A 24,433-nucleotide genomic window follows, 5' to 3' on the forward strand; every position below is an offset into this window, starting at 1 on the left:
ATGTTTTACCTTACAATAAATTGATAAAAGTCAGGGAAAGTTGAATAAACGAATGCCACTATGAAAGTAACTAGAAAATGGCTTATTTGATTAAACACAATATAACCATTCATTTAATGACCAGACTTACTGTGTTTAAAGACCCAAACTTGAGATTAAAAAAAATCATAGTATATTTTTAACACTATACTTTTAAAAGCTGGTGGGAGTTTTAAAAGTTCATTTTTATAGCTTTTGTAAGCATGCAGCATTTCTTAAAAATTTACTTTTACTAGGAAATTTAGCAAAACAGATGTAGGAATGTTCCAATGGTGGTTTGAAATTATGCATTATGATCTAAGCATGCATCAATTTCTCTTCCACTGATTTTTACGTCATTCATTATTCTGCAGTCGTTTTTAGCTGATTCTGGGGAGTCAAGCCTTTTGACTTTCCATTCTCCATTTTTATTTCTGCAAACATTACATGATCACATGGACTGAATTTTTTCTTTTAGTTTCTGCCAAGTCAAGTCAAAAGGCAGCAAGTCTACCAAAGGAATCTCCAAAGTCATGATATATTGCAATATCACCACATCCAAAAATCTCTCTCTATGCTACTAGTCATTGTACCATCGTATAGCTCTCCCATTTGGCCAACTCCACCAAACCCACCCGTGCTATTCATTACTTCCAGGCCACCAAGCCCAATTCTTCCTCCGATTCCATTCATTTCTCCAAAACCTGTCCCATCCATTCCCATACTGTTTGGACCTAAATTTCCCAGTACACCACCAAAGTTCAACTGGCTGGCACTAACAGGCTCCACCAGACCCAAGTTCCACTCCAAGACCACATGGTAATTGTGCTGTCTTACTATCATGTGAACCATAGTCTTCATGAAGGAGAGACTTCACCCATTTTCACATGTGCAGGGCTATACAATAAAAATTGCCCACTGAACATAGAAATTGCTTGAACTGCTTCACTGCTTATTCAAAAAGTGACTGTGCCCATTCCTCTGCTCTTGCCATCTTTTGTCTTCTTTAATATCTGCCCACTCTACAGTTCCAGGTATGCACAATGCTTCCTTTACTTTCTTCCCACCAACTTTGAAGTCAAGATTAGTAACAAAAATTGCAGAACCAAGTTTACCAGTCTGCATGTTCCTGATAACTTCAGGAGGGATGTTTTGATTATTAAGAGAAGAAGGTGGTAAATTCAACAACATGATCCCATATCAGGTACTTCTTCCTGGAAATAATGGTCCTGTTGTTCCAGCACCCTAGGAACATTTTCTCCATCAGAATTCTCTTTAATATCCAGGCATCTTCCACTAAGATCATATTTGGTCACAGTTTCTAGAACTTTCTTTACATATTCTTCATCTTTGAATTCAACCACATCACAACCCCTTGATTTTCCTTCCTCATCCTTAAAAAGCTCCACATATTTAACCTTACCAACCTTTTCTCTCATTGGATCATTTCATGTTATATGGGATATCGCTGAAGAAAACGTGGTTACGATTTGGACCTTTTTCCTCCAGTGCTTGAATTCTTGTCTTTTGAACAAATATGAAATCTACTTGCTTTCATATTTCTTTTTTTTTTCATTTGCTAAATCCTATCTTCTCTATTATACTCTTCTTTCTCTTTTTTTTCTTTTCCATGAAAAATAACATATATACAAAAAAGCAATAAATTTCAAAGTACATTGCAACAATTAGTTGTCGAACAGATTTCAGAGTTTGGTATGGGTTGCAATTCCACAATTCTAGGTTTTTATTTCTAGCTGCTCTAAGGTACTGGAGACCAAAAGAAACATCAATATACTGATTCAGCCCTCACACTCTTATTAAACCTGACCCTCTCTGCACAACTCCACTGCCACCCCCAATCCCTCTCCCATTCCTTAGGGGTACCTGGGCCATGGCCATTCCAACTCTTTTATGCTGGAAGGGGCTGTTGATAGTGTGGGGTAGAAGGATGGAACCAGTTGATGCTCTGGAAAGGCTGACTCCTCTGCATTTCAGGATTTATCTGGTCCAGGGACCATCTGGAGGTTGCAGGTTTGGGAAAGTTATTCTACTGCATGGAACCCTTGTGCAATCTTATATAATGTCCTAGGTGGCAGGAATGTTTTTGATTGGAATTTGGCAAGTTAAGATAGGCAGCAATGTCAAACTGAAGCTTGTGTAAACGTGACCTCCAGAGTAGCCTCTTGTCTCTGAACTCTCTCAGCCACTGATACCTTATTTGTTACACTTCTTTTCCCCTTTTGGTCAGGATGGCACTGTTGATCTGATGGTGCCAGGGCCAGACTCATGGGAGTCATCTTCATTGCCCTACCCTCTACGTGGGACATAACATACAGGGATGAAATACCCTGGTGGGTCCGGTCCTTGTGGTGCTTGCCGGGAGTCTCCATGGGATGCAGCGGGCTGAGGTCACCAGGGGCCCCAAGAACCTCGAGCTTGTCCACTGCCTGCACCCCCTGTGCTGAGGGCCATGAAGTGCAACAATGGTGGCAGCCGGACTGTCCTTAACTTTTTTTTTTGCATGGGCAGGCACCAGGAAGTGAACCTGGGTCTCTGGCATGGCAGGCAAGAACTCTGCCACTGAGCCACCATTGCCTGCCCTGTCCTTAACCTTTAAAGATTAAAATTAAACTATGAGAAATAAGCCAATTGAGAAGTAAGGCTCTGGATAGATTTACTGTTATCAGGGTTAAATTTGCTAATAAACTAGAATGAAACCATAATCAGTAATGAATGGAGTAAGATCAAATGAATTTTAATACAAATAAATATTTTTCATGAAATAAGCTTATTATAATTTTCTAATTAATAAAGTGGCAAATGAGACATATAGGAAGTCAAGATTAAGTGCTCCAGACAGACGAATGAAAGAAAAACATTACCAAACGGACTCCGTGTGGGCATATATTGCTCCATACAAATTGTTTTGAGAAGTGTATAAGGTTCCCTCTCTTTCCCCTAATCCATGTGGTAATCAGTCCTGGAGCCTGGGCATTAGAAATCACACCCCAGGGGAGGGAATGAAAAAGTTAGCAGGACTGAGGCAGTGAGGAGCTGGGGGAGTGTCATGGTCAGGTTCATGTGTCAACTTGGCCAAGTGGTGGTACCTTTTTGTCTGGTTGGGCAAGTGCTGGCCTGTCTGTTATGATGAGGACATTTCATAGAATTAAATCATGATCATGTCAGCTACATCCACAGCTACTTACATTTGTAATCAGCCAAAGGGCAGTGTCTTCTGCAATGAATGATGCTTAATCTGAACACTGGAAGCCTTTAAAGGAGGATGCAGAAGAGACAGGCTCTCTTCCTGTTTTGGCTGGTGAGCCTCTCCTGTGGAGTTCGTCTAGATGCTCCATTGGAATCATCGACTTCACAGCCTGCCCTGCGGATTTTGGACTCTGTGTTTCCATGGTCACGTGAGACACTTTTATAAATTTTATATTTGTGTGTTCCCTTTTGATTCTGTTTCTCTAGAGAACCCTAACTAATAAAGGGAGGGACAGAGACACCAGAGAGAGGGGTGTGAAGGAGAGCTGTAAACTGAGGCTAATGTTCCAGGTACAGGGAACACCCTGCAACCTAAAGAAGGCATTCCCAGTCTCCATTACCCTCTGTATGGCTGAGAACCATCACTTACATTTAAAATAAACAGATGATTAAATTCTGGCCTTTATTAAGCAAGTTTTATTAGTTAAGATTAAGAGTTTCTTTCTGTGGGAGGAGAGGGGCTATAGCATCCTGCCCTTAACATAAGAGTCACAGTTGTGGGTTATAGGCACAATTTGCAATATACAAATATGTCCACATTCAGTTGTTCTCCTGGGATGTTCAGCAAGAGGAAATAGTCCTCGTGCAGAAGTGCATATCCGTAGAGAAAAGTGGCAGCACGAATGCCTTGGTTTTCTTATGGGTGGATTGGAAACACAAAGTTGTTAGCAGGGGCCTGGCATTCTACTCATTGCATCTGCTGCCGTACCCTGTTTATCCACATCCATTCCTTTGAGCATCTGGACATTCTTGAGTTCTCCAAAAAGGTATTAGTAGTGATTTCCTTCCTTTGTAAAATATTTTAGGAAGATTCTTAAATATGATTCTAACCAATCATATCTAAAAAATGTTCTTCTATAGACTGCATATGGAAAACTTTTTTGCTTTTTTTAGGGACAGACCTATCAGAACTGTTTATTTTATATTTATATTTTTCAAGGACTTAAAAATTTCTGTTTTTTTCAGTTTTGGTATATTGCATTTGCTTATTTTATTACTCTTTTTGTCAAGGCATGCCTGGATAAACCATTCATTATGAGCCCTTTTTGTTTTTTTCCAGTGGACATTGAAAAGGAAAGGGAACTCACACTCATTTTGTAATTGTAAAGGGAGTATTTATAGTTTAGGGGGCAATTGTGCAACCCATCTTACATTTACTCTTCATGGTAGCTCATAGGGTAGATGTCCTTATGAAGTTCAGAGAACTAAAGTGACTTTCTCAAGTTTGCATAGCAATAAATCAAGCCGGGATTGAACATGTTTTCCTAGTCCCATTTCCATCACTGTTTCCACAACATTATAGTTTATTGTGATTGTGTTATTATACGGTTTGAAATTAACAGTACAATTGAAGGGGACATTTGGAGATGGAAGAGTGAAGAGGAAATATAAAAAGCAATCAGGGAAAATGAAATGCAGTCAAACCAATGTCTAAGGAACTAGAAATGGTTGATAGAATGCATGTTTCATTTATGAGCTGTGTTAATATCTTGTATGAATAATTATAGACAATATAGACTATAACCATTTAATACTGAACCCTTTGCAGCCCTGGTAGAATGTTCCAGGTGCTACTCAGGGCTCCTGTTAGTTAGTAGTCACTATTAAATCTTTTGCTATATTTTGAAATGAGCTCTGCCGGTAGGTTATTTTCTCATGCAGAATTATAAGTAGGTCAGTAAAAATAGAGCTCTATATTCTTTCTGAAGTGCTAACTAATATTTCTCCAACATTTTAAAGTCTAAAGAAAACAAAATAGGAACCTGAAGAGTGAGAAAATTAAACCCAGACACTAGAAAGTAGGAAAGAGCAAATAGGAAGGAAACAAAACTTTCCTTCAAATAGATGAAACATAGTAATCTGGTAATAGAATAATATATTTCCTTATTCAAAGAAAGTGTTCTAGTTTGCTAGCTGCCAGAATGCAATATACCAGGAACAGAATGGCTTTTTAAAAGGGGAATTTAATAAGTTGCTAGTTTACAGTTCTAAGGCCGAGACAATGTCCCAATTACAGCAAGTCTATAGAAATGTCCAATCAAAGGCATCCAGAGAAAGATACCTTGTTTCAAGAAGGCTGATGAAGTTAAGGGTTTCTCTCTCAAGTGAGAAGGCACATAGCAAACATAGGCAGGGCTTCTCTCTCAGCTGGAAGGGCACATGGCAAACATGGCGTCATCTGCTAGCTTTCTCTCCTGCCTTCCTGTTTCATGAAGCTCCCTGGGAAGCATTTTCCTTCTTCATCTCCAAAGGTCACTGGCTCGTGGACTCTCTGCTTTGTGGTGCTGCAGCATTCTCTGCTCTCTCTGAATCTCTCATTCTCCAAAATATTTCCTCTTTTATAAGACTTCAGAAACTAATCAAGACCCACCCAACTGGGTGGAGATACGCCTCTACCTAATCCACCTTGATTAAACCACATCTGCAGGGAGATGATCTAATTGCAGTTTCAAACATACAATACTGAATAGGGATTAGAAGAAACAGCTGCCTTTACAAAATGGGATTAGGATTAAAATATGGCTTTTCTAGGGTACATACATCATTTCAAACCAGCATAGAAGATATATACTAAGTATATCTATCATTTTTATCCCTGGATAAAGAATCAGGTCCTTAAAACATCAGGAATTGCCACTACAACAATTTAATTTAAAAAAATATATAATGTAATTAAGCACTTTTACCTGGCTAATAATAAAGGAATTTAGCTTAAAACAGGCCAAAGTTATTAAGCTTTTTTGTTCATGGTTAGAAAGTTTCTGCATAAAAATTATGGTTCCAAATTGAAGTAGCAGGTACACATAGCAAATATAACAAAAAAACAAAAAGAAAGTTAATAGATTCATTTTCTTTACCTCCACCCCTGCCTTCTGAACTTTTACTCTGAGAAGTTAAAAGATAACAATTGATGGATTACATATTTGAGTTTTTACTAAGCATTCTTTGATTTTATAAATGATGTCTCTGTTTCCAATTTTTTAAATTCTTCATTCTTCAAATGATGATGGGTTCTCATTTTTAACCTTATTTTCTATACCGTAGTTGTTTCTCTTTTTTAAATAAAATGCAGTGATTGTTATGGACTCTTACAGAGTAGAGCCAATTTTAGAAATCACAAGGAAGCTGATTTTTAGTTCAACAGAAGAGAAACCTTTAATATTTAGGCCGTGAGCCCTCTGTCACTGAAAACATTAAGCAAAGGCTAGCTGAAGTGTTGGTGACAGCCTGGAAGAAACTTTTTGCATTAAGAAGTTGGACTTCTGAGCATTTGTCTAACTTGCAGATTCTATTATCACTTCTAATTATGATAAACATTGTGTTAAAGCCTTATAGCATGCACTACAGAAGGTTCTTTTTGTTTTTGTTTTTGTTTTTGTTTTTGTTTTTTTCTCTGTCCCGTTGTAGCTAGGTAGGGCTGTGCAACAAGTGTTGTCTAGGGATTGTGTGCTGACTTGAAGTGTAGCACTTCCATGCTGAATTATTTAAATACTGGGGGACAATCCTTTGGTTTTCCTCATTTCTGCCTCGCATTCCTGGTGGAGACCCTATGCTGAAATAGCAGGGTTATAAGATTAAGGTCGTCTCAATTGCTGCATGCGTGAGAAATAAACTCTTTATATAAGAGAAAGAGATTTGTTAATGTTAGCATGTAGAGGCTCAAGTTTATCTTGATTCATATTAGATTTTTCATTGAAAAGTATTTTGAGATAACTTCCAATCTTGTAACCATGCCAGGAAGCACAGCAACATCACATTAAATCATCTCAAAATCTATGGAAGATATATATGTTCACCCTCATTTTCCAAAAAAGTAAGGCTCCAGGAAATTAAATAACTGACACAAACTGATTGTTAGAAAATTGGAATTTGAACTTAGAGTAGGGTTATCAAATAAAATACAGGATGTCCACTTAAATTTGAATTTTAGATAAATAACTGATTTTTTTCATATCAGAATGTTGCAGAAACATGCTTTTAGAAAAATCATTCACTGTTTATGTAGGATTCTTGTATCTTTTAAAGAAAAAAGTCAAGTATCCTTTTTGGTTACCTGAAAAAGATATAAGCTAATGGTATGTTCTTCAGACAAATCCATTACAAAACTTTCAAGAAGCGACATCAGAATTAGATCGTTTTACTAGGTCACAGTCTCCTAATATGTAATGCCATAGATACATAATTAGGAAAACTCAGATAACAATAACAATGTTTGTGATTTGTCAGAGACTTGTTGCCAATTTTTCAAATGACTTTTAGAGTAAGACCATGCTTTCAGGCATAAATAGTTTGCATTGCTCTCTTTTTCTCTCTATAATTCATATGATCCTGGAATGAACCCAATGTTTTGAGACTGAGACCCTGCCTTGGAATAGTTCAGCATCTAAAAGTCTGGTCAAATAATCATGTTGTTGCAGGGCAGGAATAAGAACAACTTTTTCTACCTTTCATATTGATCTAGTTAACATTTAATAAGGCCCACCTGCAGTAGAATCAGGCGCAAAGACAAATGAACTCCTACCCTCAAGGAACTCAGCTCATTAAAAAAATGGCATGTGAGATTAATTGCAGAAACAAAGACTAATAATCAAAGAAATGGGAACATAGAGCGTCGGGGTGATTAATTTTGGTTATGTAGTCATTATTTTATTTTAAAAAATAATTGCTCATCTATGTACCAGGCAACATGAATACAAAGGACATACAAATCAAAGAATGCAGAAGTGGCCCTGATCCTCAAGAAGCTTGCATGCTAGTGGAGAGTCCATGTAAAACACTTCAAAGCAGTACAGAGTCTGTACTGGGCAGTTTGTTTCCCAGAATCTGTACAGAGCAAAAGAATGAGGTTGTGTTTTAGTTTGTATACTGCCAGAAGGCAATATACCAGGAAAGGAATATTTTTTTAAAAGGGAATTTATTAAGTTGCAATTTTACAGTTCTAAGGCTGTGAAAATGTCCAAGTTAAGGTATCCAGAGAAAGACATTGCTTTCAAAGAAAGGGCCAATGAAGTTCATGGTTTCTCTCTCAGCTGGGAGGGCGCATGGTGACATCTGATAGCTTTCTCTCCTCATTTCATAAGGTCTCCCTGGGGGTTTTTTCCTTCTGCATCTCCAAAGGTCTTTGGTTGTATCGGCTGTGTTGACTCTAAAACTTTTTTCAAAATGGTTATCTCTTAAAGGATTCTAGTAAGCATCCCCACCTTGAATGGGTGGAGACACATCTCCATGGAACCCATCTAATCAAAGCTACCATCCACAGAGGGCCACGGTGGCTCAGTGGCAGAGTTCTCACCTGCCATGTCAGAGACCTGGGTTCGATTCCCGGTTCCTGCCCATGTTAAAAAAAAAAAAAAAAAGGTACCACCCACAATTGAGTGGGTCACATCTCCTTGGAAACAATCAAAATGATCCCACTTGGCAATTTTGAATGAGGATTAAAGAACTTGGGTTTTCCGGGGTACACAACAGTTTCAAACTGGCACAGGCGGGCTGGGGCTGGGCTGGGGCGTGAAGTACATGTGGGGTTATACAGGGAATAATGAGGACCCAGAAGTGCTCCCTTTTAGGGAAATGAGGAGATGATAGGTTCTCACAGTAATTGGTACCACGGTACAAGTGAAGTGGGATTTGAATCACAGGATCCCAACCACAGTAAGATTCCCATGTGCTATGTGTGACCCAGGAGTTGAAAGCTGCCAAATTTTGAGTGGTCATTCTGGGCTTAGAAAATAAGTATGCCCACAGTGACTAGGGTTTCTGAGTATTAGTGTTCCTTCCTGAAATTTCTTAGTTATCATTTAACTTCTTACAGTCTCTATCCCTCTCTCCTCAAATGTCTCACATGCTGGCCTGAAACATACTTTTCAATCCACCCTCTCCTGCCATCCTAAACATAATAGCTCTTTAAAATCTCAGATTTGGTGGAGTTTTAAGTCCAAACTTTTGTCTTTGAAGACATTAAAACATTAAAAAACATTTAATGTTTTGATTTATTACCCATCCTCTTTCATAGGATTTGAATCAGGTTATAAGAATATATATGTGCTAAATTTTTAGAGGTGTGTGAGGGTAGTACAGTGGTAGAACTCTCGCCTGCCATGCAGGCGACCCGGGTTCAAGTCCCAGTCCATGTACTAAGTCCTGGTCCATGTACTAAACAAAGAAACCAACAAAACAACCAAATTAAATTCAACAAATGGTGCTGCAATAAAGGGATACTCACATGGAAAAAGAATGAAATCTGACCTATATAGAGAGAGAGATACATACATACATACATATATATATATATATGTACTAAATATTTAAATTTAATTAATAAACTGGCAAGATTGGGCCACAAGGGCAAATGATCATAATCTCTTTGTCACTTACACAGCACTAAGAGTACATAAGTTAGCAGAAGACACACCCATCATGGCCCATCTCCCAGGGTGGTCCAAATCACTCAGTGTTGAGGCTTGTAAATGGCAGCTCTACTTGCCCCAAAGAAAGACAAATCTATACTATTTGAGTGTGGTTTTTATCCACCTGGGGAGGAGGGGCCCTGTCACTGCAAATTCCTGTTCTGATGAGCATCCAGGGATGCCTGTTCCTGATTTTTGGGTTTAAGGACAATTAATTTATAAAAAACAGAAGTTATGGGTTTAAGGTCTGTCTGGGCTTTTCAATTAGACTTACCATTGGCCTCAGGTGGTGGAATGATGCACCATAGTAAAGCAGGTAGAGGTGGTGGAAGGCTGGAGAATGGCTGCTTAAAGTGTGACTGTGACATTCCCAGAGAAAGAGGTAGGATAGGTGAGGTCTGGGAGATGGCCACTTAGCAGGTATCCATGACTTCCCTAACAGTTGCTCCTCTATGTGGACTTTGCTCAGTAACTGATAACTATTGCATAATCATTCCGCCTACTGACAACTAGCTTGACTTTAATTGAGTACTCATTGTTTTAGCATTTGCATGATGAAGTAACAAGAATATCAAAATAGCTTATTCAAAATCAGCATACCATGCCTATAGATAGCATTCTGGTAATCTTCTTCCTGGAAAATTGTAGGGATTAAAATAAGGAATATTTCAATATTTCTGAAGATTGTTTATATGAGGAATTGGATGACATGAGTAAAATAACTAAAACTAACATGATGACTCAAATTAGATGGTTTATAGCCCTTTAAAAATAAAAGATATTTTGTAGAATACATTCTCTTTGACATTACTACTTGATTAGAAACATACCCATCAATGTATAAGGAAGAATAATAATCATTATAATATTTACTTTCATTGTGCACCCGTCACATACTAAATACTGTGAAACTTCTTACAAACATCGTCAGAGTTAATTTCTGGTGACTCTGTGAGGTGGGTTCTATTACCATCCGTATTTTCCATATGCAGAAACTCAGAGCTAGAGGATTTAAATAAATTGCCTGCGAATAAATGCCCTTAAATCCAGGTCTCTCTGCTTCAGGGTGTTACTATTAATTATGATGTGAATGAGTTCTATCAACTGCAAATGATAGCAGTTCACACAAGGCTCCAATCTTGGAAATTGTCTAATCCAACTGAATCCATTTATATGTGAAAAAACTGAGACTTGAAAATATGAAAGCAATTAATTATAATGACCAAGTCAAAGGGAGAAATTCTAAAGTAAGAAAATTAAACCATTCTTCTTTTCAAAAATGGAAGAAATGCCATGAAAACAGATGCAAAAGGAGATAAGTGAATGAATTCCAACAATGCAGTTCTCATGGATGCCTGGATAACTTGGTATTGTTCACTGAGCCGAATGATGTCAGTCATGTACGCATTTGTACAAACCCATGACTGTAAGACAAAGAATACAATATTGTGTTTTCCTCACAAGTTTGAAAGCCACCCGTTTACACTTTGAAAATGTTGTGTTCCCATAAGTTCAGCAAAAAACCATATTTCCTCTCTTTTAATTAAGTTTGTCATGCCAAAGTCAGGCTTCCAGTCAGTCATCTGAGATTTAAAAGCATTAAGAAGAAAGTAGCACCTTGAAAGAAGTGCAAATTGTGGGAGAAACAAGATTATTTGCATTAAAGATGATCTGCCAACTACTTTATGGCACGCCACCTTCACATTAGTTAACTAGTCATGCTTTCACAGTAATTAGGTTCTTGGGAATAATTAAAGAATTCTGAGGAACTGCTATAGGACAAACCAATCATATTAATAATTTAAAAGGAATATGAGAAAAGCTATTATTTTAAAAACTGCAAAATAAATCCATTTCATAAAACTTTAGCCTGGAAATGCTATACTGTCGAATGCAGTGACAAAAAATGAAACAAAAGAATAAAAAGGTAAATATTATGCTGGTATAGAAAGGCAGATGAAAAAGTTCTGCTCTGTATTAATTTTATTTTCTTTGATGTAGGTTTGGACTTACATTAGACAGGATCTTTCTTACTCAGTGTAAGACAAATTTGACAAAAGTACATGACTACGTTGGTTTACTGAGACTGAACTTTATATCATATGAAATAACATTTCACATAATCTTTTTTTTTTTTACATGGGCAGGCACCGGGAATCGAACCCAGGTCCTCTGGCATGGCAGGCAAGAACTCTGCCTGCTGAGCCACCGTGGCCTGCCCATTTCACATAATCTTAAATAAAGTAATTCTTGGTTTTCTAGCTGTGGAGATTTGCCTGGCCCCAAAATGCGCTTGCTCTGTATTTAATGCAAGATTTATACATTAAATCTGATGTAATGAGTAAACTTAACCCTTGTGATACTTAGAAAATGGTAAGAAAATTTAGGATAATCCAATTCCCAATTCTTTTCTTTCTATCACGAAAACAAGGCCATACAGAGTTTCAGTATTCTATCAAATATTTGCAGATATTTTCTCATTTTTGATATAATTTCCCTTCTATAAGGCAAGATGTGTTTAAATTTATTGAATGATTTAAGACCAGTTAAAAACATTCACATTATGAATTGCTCTAGAGCATATAAAAATGTTAAATCTTTCCAAATTTATTGCTAGAAGCTATGAATACCTTAATCCCCAAACCCCATAAAGAAAGCAGGTAAAAAGAAAACTACAGACCAATCTCACATAAGAATTAGGTATAGGGTGGGCCACAGTGGCTCAGCAGTCAGCGTTCTCATCTGCCATTCCAAAAGACCCAGGTTTGATTCCCAGTGCCCTACTCATAAGGAAAAAAAAAATTCAAAATAGTATATCCACAAATAAAATGCAGTAGTGTATTACAAATATAATGAATGTTAAACAAGAATTGGTTTAGAACATGCCAAGGGGAATTTAGTTTTAGGAAAATGATTACTATAACATGCTGTCAGTCAGAGGAAGAAACATCATAGAGTTATTAATATCAATTTTATTTTCATCTTTCTTTCAAATGTTGTATCAATTTAATTTTGCATGATCTTGACTGATTCTTGAAACTTAACCTTGAAATATTTTACCACTCACTAATATATTCCACTACAATTGAGGGGTTTTATTTCTTTCATTAGTAGAATTCCTTGGTCTTTCACAGCACTTGGTATAATAGTATTCTCTATTATAGCAATTGTCACCATATCTTTCAATCCCTTTAACTTTGAGCTGTGTCCATCTTTCTACATTTCTGTCTTCTCCAACTATGTATGATTTCCTTATAGAGAACTATGTATTATTTGTCCTTTTATTCTAGATGTCAGCATAGTTCTTAGCATATAATAGGCAATCAATGTTTGCTGTTTTCATTGCCAGGCAACAATTTCTAATCTATCAACAAATTCTATGAGTAACTATAATATCCTTAAATAATATTCACACTGTCATAAATAATTTGTATAATTCCACTAAGGGGAAAAGATGGGTACATATGAAATAGCCACACACACAAAAAAACACAGGAATGAATAGAATTAATTTTTAAACAGCATAGTATAGACCACAGGTACTGTGGAAGAGAAGAGGAAAGAGTGATTGTTCAAAAAGGTCTTGGGTTCATCAGTCCTCATATCCGAGTGGAAATAAATAGATGAGTGAATTGAAGTCTACTTGCTGGGGCTCCAAAATTTATTGCAACTTGAGATATTGATCTGTTGAAAAAAATCAAGTATCTCATCCATTTTTGAAAATGAAATATTAATTAGAATACAAAAACTTCTCTTTTTGTGGTTAGGTATTAAAGGACTCATTGTATCACTAGCATTGTATCTTAATCAATATTTCATAATATGTAATTATCTGATAAAATACTAATGGGGGATCACTTTTTTGTAGTGACTTTTAATATCATTCTTAATACTGATGGCGCACTACCAATAATGAAAATAGGGAGTAAACTATGCTGTCTTCTGAGACCCTACTACATGTGGTTAATTATCTCCTCCAAGGAGCCTATTCTTGTATGCTATCCGTGGCATATTTCCTACATCTTGAGTACATCAGAGAGCCTCAGCTTTCCATAATCTTTTTTTTTATATGCATTGGAAATTGAGAAACCTGCAGAAAACAATTTTTTTTCTTATATAAGATAAAGTGCACATTTGATTTTTGGTCAACAAATCATGTTTATGTAGAAAATAATTTTACTAAATAGCATCATTTTGAAATCAGGATTTATGTGCTTTTACAAAGCAAATATTCTAATTACTATTTAGGGGATTTGGAAGTACACCTGCCACCAATGGTAGAAGTCTTAAAGTCTGGTGAAGTTAAAAATATAATTAAATGTTTGACTATGTGAAAATTTGAATGTGAAATGTGAATGAACTTGTTTCTTTTAGATTGCCAGTGATAGGGCTTATGTTAAATAGATTAAAAAATTTCTTTTTGTCCTCTGTTATTTTATAATAGGTCAGAGGTCTTTTAGGCTTCATCTGCATATTCCTGAAAGGGCAGCACACATTGAAAAAATGTCACTGCATTAATGTGTGCCATTCTTGGCTTCCTTTGCTATGCCCACTTGTCACAATTATTGCCAAAGCAATCCATTGTGTGGCCTGCGATTCTCTGTCCATGGAATTTAGACCAACCCATTTTCATGTTCTTAAGGTAATTATATCCCTCCAAATGTCAGTTAAATGACTTTGACATTCAAGATTTGTAACAGCTTTTGAACATCGTGTTATCTGTGCTATTTGTAATCCATATTCATGCAAATCCCCAATCCCAGCAACATTATGCCATCCCATCTGCTGAAAAGGTTCCCACTCTTTTCTCCTTTGAATTGTAGCTGACTAAAGAGGCTATACCCTTAGAAAATGCTTTTAAGGTATTTGTGTCATCGACTTTACTACAAGTAGACTGCTCTGGTCATCACAAGTGAAGAGGCACATTTATATTTATGTCAAAATGAAAATTCTTTTTAAAACATTTAGTAATTGGTATCATCTTCTGAAACTATACTACCATTTTCTTTCTTTGAGGAGCTGCTATAACTTCTCAGATTATTTTTTGGCTAAATTTAACCAGGGTTTATTTGTAAAATAAAATATTTACTTGTAAAAATTTCAGTAGGAAGAAAAACATATGAAGATGTGTCAAGACAGAGGAATCACATCTGCCTTCTTGCATGACATAGAGAAGTGACATGAGTGACTTGAGGACACATATACATGTGCACACACAAACACACTAAGGACAATCTAGTCATTGTAAGATGGAGAGATAGGGCAGGCCACTCTGGCTCTGTAGGCAGAGCTCTCGCCTGCCATGCTATGAGGCCTGGGGTTCAATTCCCAGTGCCTGCCCATATGCAAATAAATATAATCAAAGAACATTAAAAAAAAGATGGAGAGATAGTAAAATTATGCATTAAGCAAGCTTTTGTGCTTGTCATAAATCTCTGTACTATGTATCTTTTTCTCTTAAGATTTCCTTTAAATATGTACATATATATATATATATATATATATATTTTGGCTTGGGCAGGCAGCAGGAATTGAAGCTGGGTCTCGGGCATGGCAGGTGAGAATTCTGCCACTGAGCCACTATTGTACACCCTTGCTTTAAAATTTTTTTAAAGTGGCTTATTGTAGTCTTCAAAAAAAGACTCAACAATACAGTATCTTACTAGTAAACGGTTTAGCCCATGGGAATAGTTCTTTATCCCATAGCACAATTATAAAAATTAAAAAAAAAATTAGCCATATGAACTTATATTTGATTAGATGACCTCTTGAGGAATTCTGGCAGAAAATAATTTACCTTCACAAGATAAATATATTCCTGCTGCTACTCACCTGAGAAACACGCTTCATAGAGTTGTTCATGTGAGCCACACCTTAATCACAAATCAATGTGAGCAATTTCATGTCTGTCCTTATGAATTACAACTTGAGGTTCATATTGGAATTATGTCATGCTACTTCTGATTGGGTAATACAAGGCCCTCTCATATTTCTCAGGCTCAACATATGTTAATGCTTAATTGCCTGTCTCTTAGATGTAACCTTTCTTTGGCCCAGATCCAGCAAAGAAGACATTGTATATGCTGCGTGGCCCACTAGAGTTAATAATAGAAACAAAGAAAATCTCTTAATACTGGTTTGAGAACATGGGTCTCATAATCATTTCATATTATTGAATCAGACATCTATCACTCTTGAACCACTTGGACATATTTTCTGGTGTATAATAAATTATTGCCTCTTGAACCATATTATTTTTTAAAAAACAGTGAAAAATCACATGTTGTATCCTAGATACTGCATTGCATTAATTAAAACAGTTCACCCATGAACACCTTTATTGGAAGCTCAACATTATTTGAGTCTTTGCTATTTGACCTAGTTTTGTCATATTCTTTGAATCTTACCTTAAAGGAAATCGATGTTGCTAAAAGGGAATGCACATTATGAATACATTTTACTGAGATAATTTTGCTATATAACGCAAGAAGGCATTTGCTGCAAATCCTTCATATTAAGCATAAAATTAATTCATATTTTCTAGGAAGGGAAGGAAAATAACAAGTATTTTTTAGAACATGCTATGCCTGGCAGTGCATTAGGTTATGTGTTCATATGTTATAATGCTTATTTCTCACAATCATCTGTTGTGTTTATTGTTTTATATATATTACATGCCAAGCAATGAGTTAGATACTGAGGAGGGTAGAACGATAAGTAGGATCCTATGATCTGCTTCTTTATTTACATGCAGTGAATAATCAAGCATTAAAAACATGCATGTAAATTAGTATTAGCAATGCGCTGTGAAATTCCAGGCAGGATGACTATATAAGACACAGTCATAGCTCGAAGGGACTAAATGTTTGTTTCTGATAATCCATTCTTTTAGCTCTTTCTTTTCAATTGAAGTATAACTTAAAACTAGTAAAGTGCCTGATTTGAGCAAAATATAGAACAATTCCAATACCCCTGAAGACTCCCACATGCTCCTTCCAGTCAATATGCCTCTTGAGGTAAAGACTATGTTGAACTCTTTCAAGTTATGTCTATGAGAGTTATCATGCTGTGTTGAGGTTTCTTTGTTATTGCTATATAATTGTGAATCATTTATTTATAGCATAATTTTTTAGGCATTCAACATTGAATGGGTATTTTTGTTTGTTTTTTGCTTTGTTTTTGAATGGACATTTGTTTGTTTCAAGTTTGGGGTTATTGCAAATATATTATGTATATTTTGTGCATTATTTTTGATACAAAAATTGTAATTTTTCTTAAATGCATACTTCGGAGTATAATTATTAGGTCATAGATTATGTGCAGATACAGTAGTTATTACCAAATGGATCTTCCTAGGATATTGCATCAATTTATTGTGCTATAACAGATGTACGGGAATTTTCACTTGATCCACATTCCATTTGTTTGTCTTCTTTAATTTTTCTCTGCTGTAACTGTGGTTATTAGTTTAGTAGTCTTGCTTATCTCTCATAACATTTATCCATGGATGTTTTACGATTATTGGTGCTATTTTTAATGGCATTTGGAAATTCATTTTTTGTATTTTTTCCCTAGTATTTGGAAATACAATTAATTTTTTTACTTTTCCTGACCTTGTATTTATATACCTTACTAAATTCCTTTATTTAATTCTAATAGTGTATTATTTTGGATATCTTTTCAATTTTCTATATGTGTACTCTAGTCACCCATGTATTAAGACAATTTTGATTCTTCTTTTCAATTTATTTACTTTTTAAATGCAGTTTGATTGAGATATATTCACATACCATAAAACCTTTGAAAGTATGCAATTACTGGCTCACAGAATTATCACATAGTTGTTTATCCAAACGCATGATCAGTTTTAGAACATTTTCATTACTCTAGAAAAGGAATAAAAATAAAAATGGAAATAAAATCCTTCCATCCATGTTATCCCGCCCCATTATTGACCCATAGTATTGGTATAGTACATTTGTTACTGTTGATGAGTGTTAAAATATTACCGATAATTATAATCCATAGTTTCACATTTTTCCAATATACCCCTCTATTATTAACTTCTGTAATAGTGCCATGCATTTGTTCTAGTTAATGGAAGAACTTTTTAATATTTGCTAAATTAATCCAAGACATTGTCCAGGCAAGATTCACTGTGTTGTACATTCTCATGTTATAAACTCTAACCTTCCGTCTGGTGATATACATGAGTCTAAAGTACCCCATTCCACCATATTCACACACTATTCAGCACTGTTAATTATTCTCACAATAATATGTTACTGTCACCTCTTCCATTTGCAAACTTTTAAGCTCACCCTGCTTAAACATTCTGCATATATTAAACAACCATTCCCCATTCTTTAGCGTCATTCTATATTCTGGTAACCTTTATTCTATATTCTATGCCTACGAGTTTCCACATTATAATTAATTCGTATCAGTGAGAGGACAGAAATACAATATTTGTCCTTTTGTGTTTGACTTATTTCAGTTAACATAATGTTCTAAGTTTCATTCATGTTGTCGTGTGCCTCAAGACTTCATTCTTTCTTATTGCTGAATAATATTCCATCATGTGTATATGCCACATTTTGTTTATCCATTCATCTGTTGATGGAAAGTTGGGTTGTTTCTGTACTTTCTGAAAAAAATCTAATCTTATTGAGCTGGTAAATCCCTCCAATATATTGTTGACTAGAACTGGTGATTGAAGGCCTCTTTGTCTTGCTCTTGAATGGAGGGGGAAGTATATTTTTCACCATTAAGTATACTGCTCATTCGTAGATTTTTTTTTTTTAGTAGATTAAGGAGATTTTCTACCATTCTTAATTTCCTGATTTGCTGAGACCTTAAAATTCATAAATGGATATTGCATTCTTCTTGCATTTCTTAAGAGTATCATATGGTTTTTCTCCTTCATTCTATTAATGTGGTGGATCACATTGATTTTTTATTTTTTAGGTAGTAGGGATACATTGATTTTTTTTGTAGTACTAACTTTGCATTTCTGGAATAAACACTGTTCATGATGTATTACACTTCTTAAATATCATTATATTTATTCCAATAATAATTTTTCAGGAATTTTTTGCATCTTTGTTCATGAGAGATTCTTACTTGTCATTTTGTTTTATTGTACTGTCCTTGTCATGTATTGGTATCTATAATTCATTGACCTCATAGAATTCTTTGCAAAGTACCCCCTTTATTTCTATTGTGTGGAAGAATTTTTGTAACACTGGTATTGTTTTTTCCTCAGTTGTTTGGAAAAATTCACTGAAGTACTGTGGTACTTGACTTTTTCTTGTGGGAAGATTTTAAAATTATAGATTTAATATCCTCATTAGATAGAGTACTATTCAGAACCATTTCTTCTTGTGTCAATTTTTATAATTATGTTTTTCATTTTCTGCATTTTATCTAAATCCCCAATTTGTCTACCCTTTGTGGTCATAGAGCATAATTTGTACGATTTCTTTCTTTAAAATTTTATGATGCAACATATGATTGACTTTAGTAAATTTCCTGTGCACTTGGAAAGAATGCATACTCTACATTTGTTCAGTGGGCTATTCTACAAACGTCAAATGAATCTGGTTAATAGTGTTGAAATCAGCCATCTCTTTTCCAACTTTTGTCTGCTTTTTAAATCAGTTACTGAAAATGAAAATCTTCAGCTGTGATTAGGTAATATACCTCAGTTATTTCTTATATATATATTGAAGTTACAAGGTACAAATTTAGTAATGATTATTTTTCCTATTGAATTATGTTTTATTATTATGAACTGTCTCTGTCTTTGGTAATATTCTTGCCTTAAAGTCTTTGTCTGGTATTTATATAGCAAAACTAGACTTCCTTTGGTTAATGCTTGCATAATATAACTTCTTTTCTCCTTTTACTTTTTAACCTTCTGTATCCTTATACTTAGAGTATTCTCTTTGAAATAGCATATAGTTGCATAGATTTGTAAATCCAGTCTGACAAGTTTAATCTTTTAATCATAAAGTGTAGTCAACTGAAATTTAAGGTGATTACTGTTATTGTTGTATTTAAGACTTTCTATATGATATCTGGCCATTTGTTTTCTGCTTATGCATTTGTAATTTTTTTCTATATTTTATCCTTTTGATTAGTCAGAAATATTCAATATATCATCATTTCTTTTCTTTCAGCCCTCTATTGAGCCTTTTTATATTATTCTCTTGGTGGTTTCCCTAAAAGTTAAACCTGCATCCTTGACTTACTGCAGTAGACCTTGCTGCTGTTTTTATTCTATCAGCTGAGAAATAGCACACTCAAAGACAAAGCAACAAAAGCCGTTATTGGGGGGCTTAGAATTGCAATTTGAGGAACACCATTCAGGCAGCAACCCCTACCATGTCTTGTCACTTCCAGGTGAGAGTGTTTTTAAAGAAAACAAAGATTGCATAAATTGTTTGTGGCTTGTGGATATTTGGGGTGTCCAAATGTCCTTCAGGTTAGATAGTTTGCTGAGTTCATTATTTTGTGGTTTATTTATGGTTTCTGGATGTCTTTAGGGTTTTGAGGAATATTGTAGCTGGAGGCTGGGCATACTTTGGAAGTTTGTGCTATCTGGATGAGATCTTTATAAGATATCTGCCTTTAGAACATCCATTTTAAATCTCTTCAGTATTTTCTTTTACTTATTTTTACAATGGCTTTTCAAACAATGCAAGAGACTATGACACTTTAACTTCTTTACCCTCCTCACTCATTTTGTTCTTAATATAATATATTAAATGTCCATGTATTTTACAAGCATTTTTGATTAGCATTTCACTGCACATAATATAAAATTCTAGATTGTCAGTTATTTTCTTCTGGCACTTTACAGATATAATTTCATTATATTCTTGGCTTCTATGATGAAATCAGTTGTAAGTTTATTGTCCCACTTTTGATGTTCTGGGTTCTCCCCAGTCCTTCCCCTTTCTCTCTACTGGCTACTTTCAAGGCTTTTTCTTAGGTCTTTGGTTTTCATTATGATGTGTGTGTATGTATGTGGGTTTTTTTTGTTTTTTTTTTTTTTTTTTTTGCTTAGAGTTTGCTGAGTTTCTTGAATTGGGGGCTGTCCTTCATCAGTGTTGGAAAACTTCCATCCATCATCTCTTCAAATATTGCTTTTGCTCCATTCTTTCCTAATTTTGTTGATGGAAATTCATATGCATCTTTGAACTTTTGAATTTTCCTCTTATTTCTTATGTTATTTTATTCTTTCCCTTCATTAAAACACACACACACACAGCTCTGTGTTTCATCGTGGATATTTTCTATTGACCTCTTTTCCTACTATATAATCATCATTTCTGCTGTTATACCTTGCTCTTAAATTCATCTGAGTTCTTAATTTCAGATATAACATTTTCAATTCTAAAATGTCCATTAAAAGGGAATTTTATTTATCTGTGAATTCTCCATGAGTTTAATTATTTTATCCTTCTATCATATATATATATATATATATTTAAAGCATATTTGTCAATTTGTAACTCTTTTGTCTGGGTCATCCTTGGGTCTACTATTGTCTTACTCTTGATTTTCTTTTTGTCTTTCTTTGTCATTTGTCTCTTAAGAGATAGTAACTTCTCAAGTTTTATTCTATACATTGTATATAAATGATGTTGTTATATTTCACCAGAGAAGTTCCCTTTCCTTTTATAGGCAGATGGGATAGAAAGCTGATCACCTCAGTCTTACTGGACATTGAACTACGACAGGACTATGATGCTGTTTTAGTAAGATGCAGTGTGCATCTGCTTTATTATTTGGATGTTCTCCCTTCTTAGTCCTGAGATTTTGGAGGAAGTCCACTTTTGTCCTTCAGGTTTTCTCAGCCTAGGTCTCTAGACTCTCCCCGCCACAGTTGAAAATACTGCCAAAAAAAATTGAGAGAGAGACTGACAATGAGCTTGATACAGGCCCTTTGTCCCAGCAGGGTATTGTACTTACGGCAAACCTTGTGCCTGTAAGGGATTTCACTCCAGTTTCTCTGTCTCCCAAAAACTTTCAGATTTAAGCAAATATCTGGAAGGTAAAGCTGACCATTTATTGTGGCCAATGAATTTTCCAGTTTCTTACTCTGAGCCTATTTGATTGCTAAATGCTTTGCTACTTTTCCTCTGTCTCAGAGTCTTTCTGCATAGGGCAATCCTGTGCCTAAGATTAGCAACTGCCTCTAGAAAGAAAGAGAACAGGATCAAGAATTTATGTTGGAGGGGCTTTCTCCTCTTTGGAATTTTAGGTTAGATGTTCTTTATAAAAATATGACTTTTGTAATTTACCCTGCTTTCCCCTTCATTGTTACGAGAAAAATGGTTGACTGAAGCCCACTATATCCTTTCTGCAAGGAAAGGTCATCTTGATTCTTCTTAAAATAAATGCTGTGCGTCATCACTTTATGGTGGGATGGAGGGAGTTTGAGCACAATTCTACTTCACCTCAGTTCTTGTCTACATTTATCTAAATATTTATGCACTAGTAACTGTGAAGATATTGACAATAAAAAGATAAATAAGAAAGAGTCTCTGCCCTCAAGATAACTGTAGTTGAGAGAGAGAGAAATATTGCCGCTAATCTGTGTTCGCTGTGGCATGTGGTATGATATAGTTAAGCACAGGTTGCTATCAAAGCATAAATTAAACTCACTTAGGTCAATTTTGAAAGATGATTATGCTTGGAATGAAAACAAAGGTGGTACTCTGACAAGTAAAAGAAAGGAAAGCATGTCTAGATAGAGAACGAGGTATGAAAACAGATGACATACGCGGGAAAGTATAAGAACTTTGATATCACTGGGACATAAATTGGGATCAACTTTCCCAATGAGTGAGTGTGCTAGAAGAATAAAAACACTGCTTTTTTTTATTGTCTATGAGGCTGTTGTATTGTATTGGCTTCTGCATTTTAAATTCAGAGAGCATAGTTCAACCTCCAATACCATTTGACATGTATGCTGGCACCCTAGAGATCAGGGCAGGGGCAGAGTTTACTATTTCTTCCTGCTTTCCTGCTGCACTGGGAAAAAAAAAAAGTCAAAACCCACAGCAGCAGCTAGATTCAGAGAAAAGCCCTTTAAAGTTATAGTTCTGTAAGGATTAACTCCAAAATTCTTAACCCCCAAATCCTATCCCCAGTAGACTTTCCTACCTTTTCATCTTATCGGAATACATATTTCTGTAAGCCTTAAAAGAAAAGCTCAGAATGTAATGTTTATAAACTCTTTGTCTCTCCCTCTCACTATGTATATAATTATTGCAAATCTCATCATAATGTTAGTATTGAATCTAGCACCATACTTAATAATGAGCAAAAATGTATTATTCAGTCAACAAATACCTACTGAGCATTCGTTATTAAACATGTGGGTGTGGGCCAATAGATTTGGAGTTATCCTTAGCTTCTCTCTCTTAGTCTCACACCCAGTGCATCAATATATCCTCAAGACTTTCCCCAAATTATTCCCAAGTCTGATTTCTAGTCTGTGCTACCATCACTTCTCTCCTAGATGACAGATAAAGCCACTGAACAAACCCTTGCCCACCTGCAATCTACTCTCACAAACATCAGCCAGAATGATATTTGTAAAACCTTACGCAGAAGTACATTAGGTTTATAACATTTTCCAGTAGCTTCTAATTTCACCTAAAATAAAATCCAAATTCATACATTGCTCTACCAAGCCCCATATGGCTTGCTCTTTATCTCTATAGCTTCTTTGCTATTTTTATTTTTTTTCTATTCTTTCTTTATCTCTGGTCTTGCCTTTTTGTTAATCTCTGACATACCTGGAATATACTTTCCTGGATATTTTCATGTCTTTCACATGTCATCCCTCAGAAAGAATATTGATAAATGCCTTATCTAAATAATCACTCTCACTCCCACTGGGGATACATTTTTTCAGAGTGTTTAAATACTCTGACCTATATTATATAACTATTTGGTTATTAGTATCTCCAGTAATATGTGATTAGGGTGAACTACCTAGCCACCTACAAAACCCAGTCAATAAAAATTAATGTGGACAAGGAATTTTGTCTTCTTTACCAGGATCTTCTCATTGTTATAACAGTAACTGGAGCAGTAACTGGCATATAGGATGTAATAATAAATATTTGTTGAATAGCTCTACAGAAGAATGAAAAAAATACAATTAAAAAAGAAACAAATGAATAAAGAAAAAAGAGAAAAAAGAAAGAAGAAAGGAAAAGAATGAAAGAAGGACAAGAAAAAGCGAGAAAAAAAAGAGAGAAAACAAAATGAGGGAGAAAGAAATAAAGAAAGGAGGATGAAGCATGAGAATTGAGGATGGAAGGCACAAAAATAAATGATGTATTTCTCTTTTTAATAAATTGCATGGGAACCATCAACATTTTAAGTTCATGTGCATCCTATGTGCGCTCTTTCCACCTGATTACTTTGTATCTATCCAATCACTCTCTTTCATCTCCCAAGTCACTTTAAGTGCTTTAAGTGACTTACAAGATGAAGGGAAAGGAAGAGAGGATAGAATAAGTAATGAAAAGATGCAGGCAAAGTTTGAGAGTATATGAAGGAAATAGTATTACAGTTTGGATGAAACATAAATTTCATGAAAGTAAATTATAAAATGTAAGGTGGTAGTTGTCCAATGATATACAGTGTTGAATACCAGGGAATATATTTAGAGCTTTATTCTCTATCTGTGAGGAAATCATCAAATATTCTTGTTA

At 35.3% G+C, this 24,433-nt stretch overlaps 1 pseudogene; it reads right to left on the bottom strand.

Moving 5' to 3' along the window:
- Positions 1 to 512: 512 nt before the first annotated feature.
- On the bottom strand, positions 513 to 10,060 carry LOC143656963 (myelin expression factor 2-like; annotated as a pseudogene).
- Positions 10,061 to 24,433: the final 14,373 nt, after the last annotated feature.

This window comes from Tamandua tetradactyla, chromosome 2, assembly GCF_023851605.1.
Source record: "Tamandua tetradactyla isolate mTamTet1 chromosome 2, mTamTet1.pri, whole genome shotgun sequence".
NCBI lineage: Eukaryota > Metazoa > Chordata > Mammalia > Pilosa > Myrmecophagidae > Tamandua > Tamandua tetradactyla.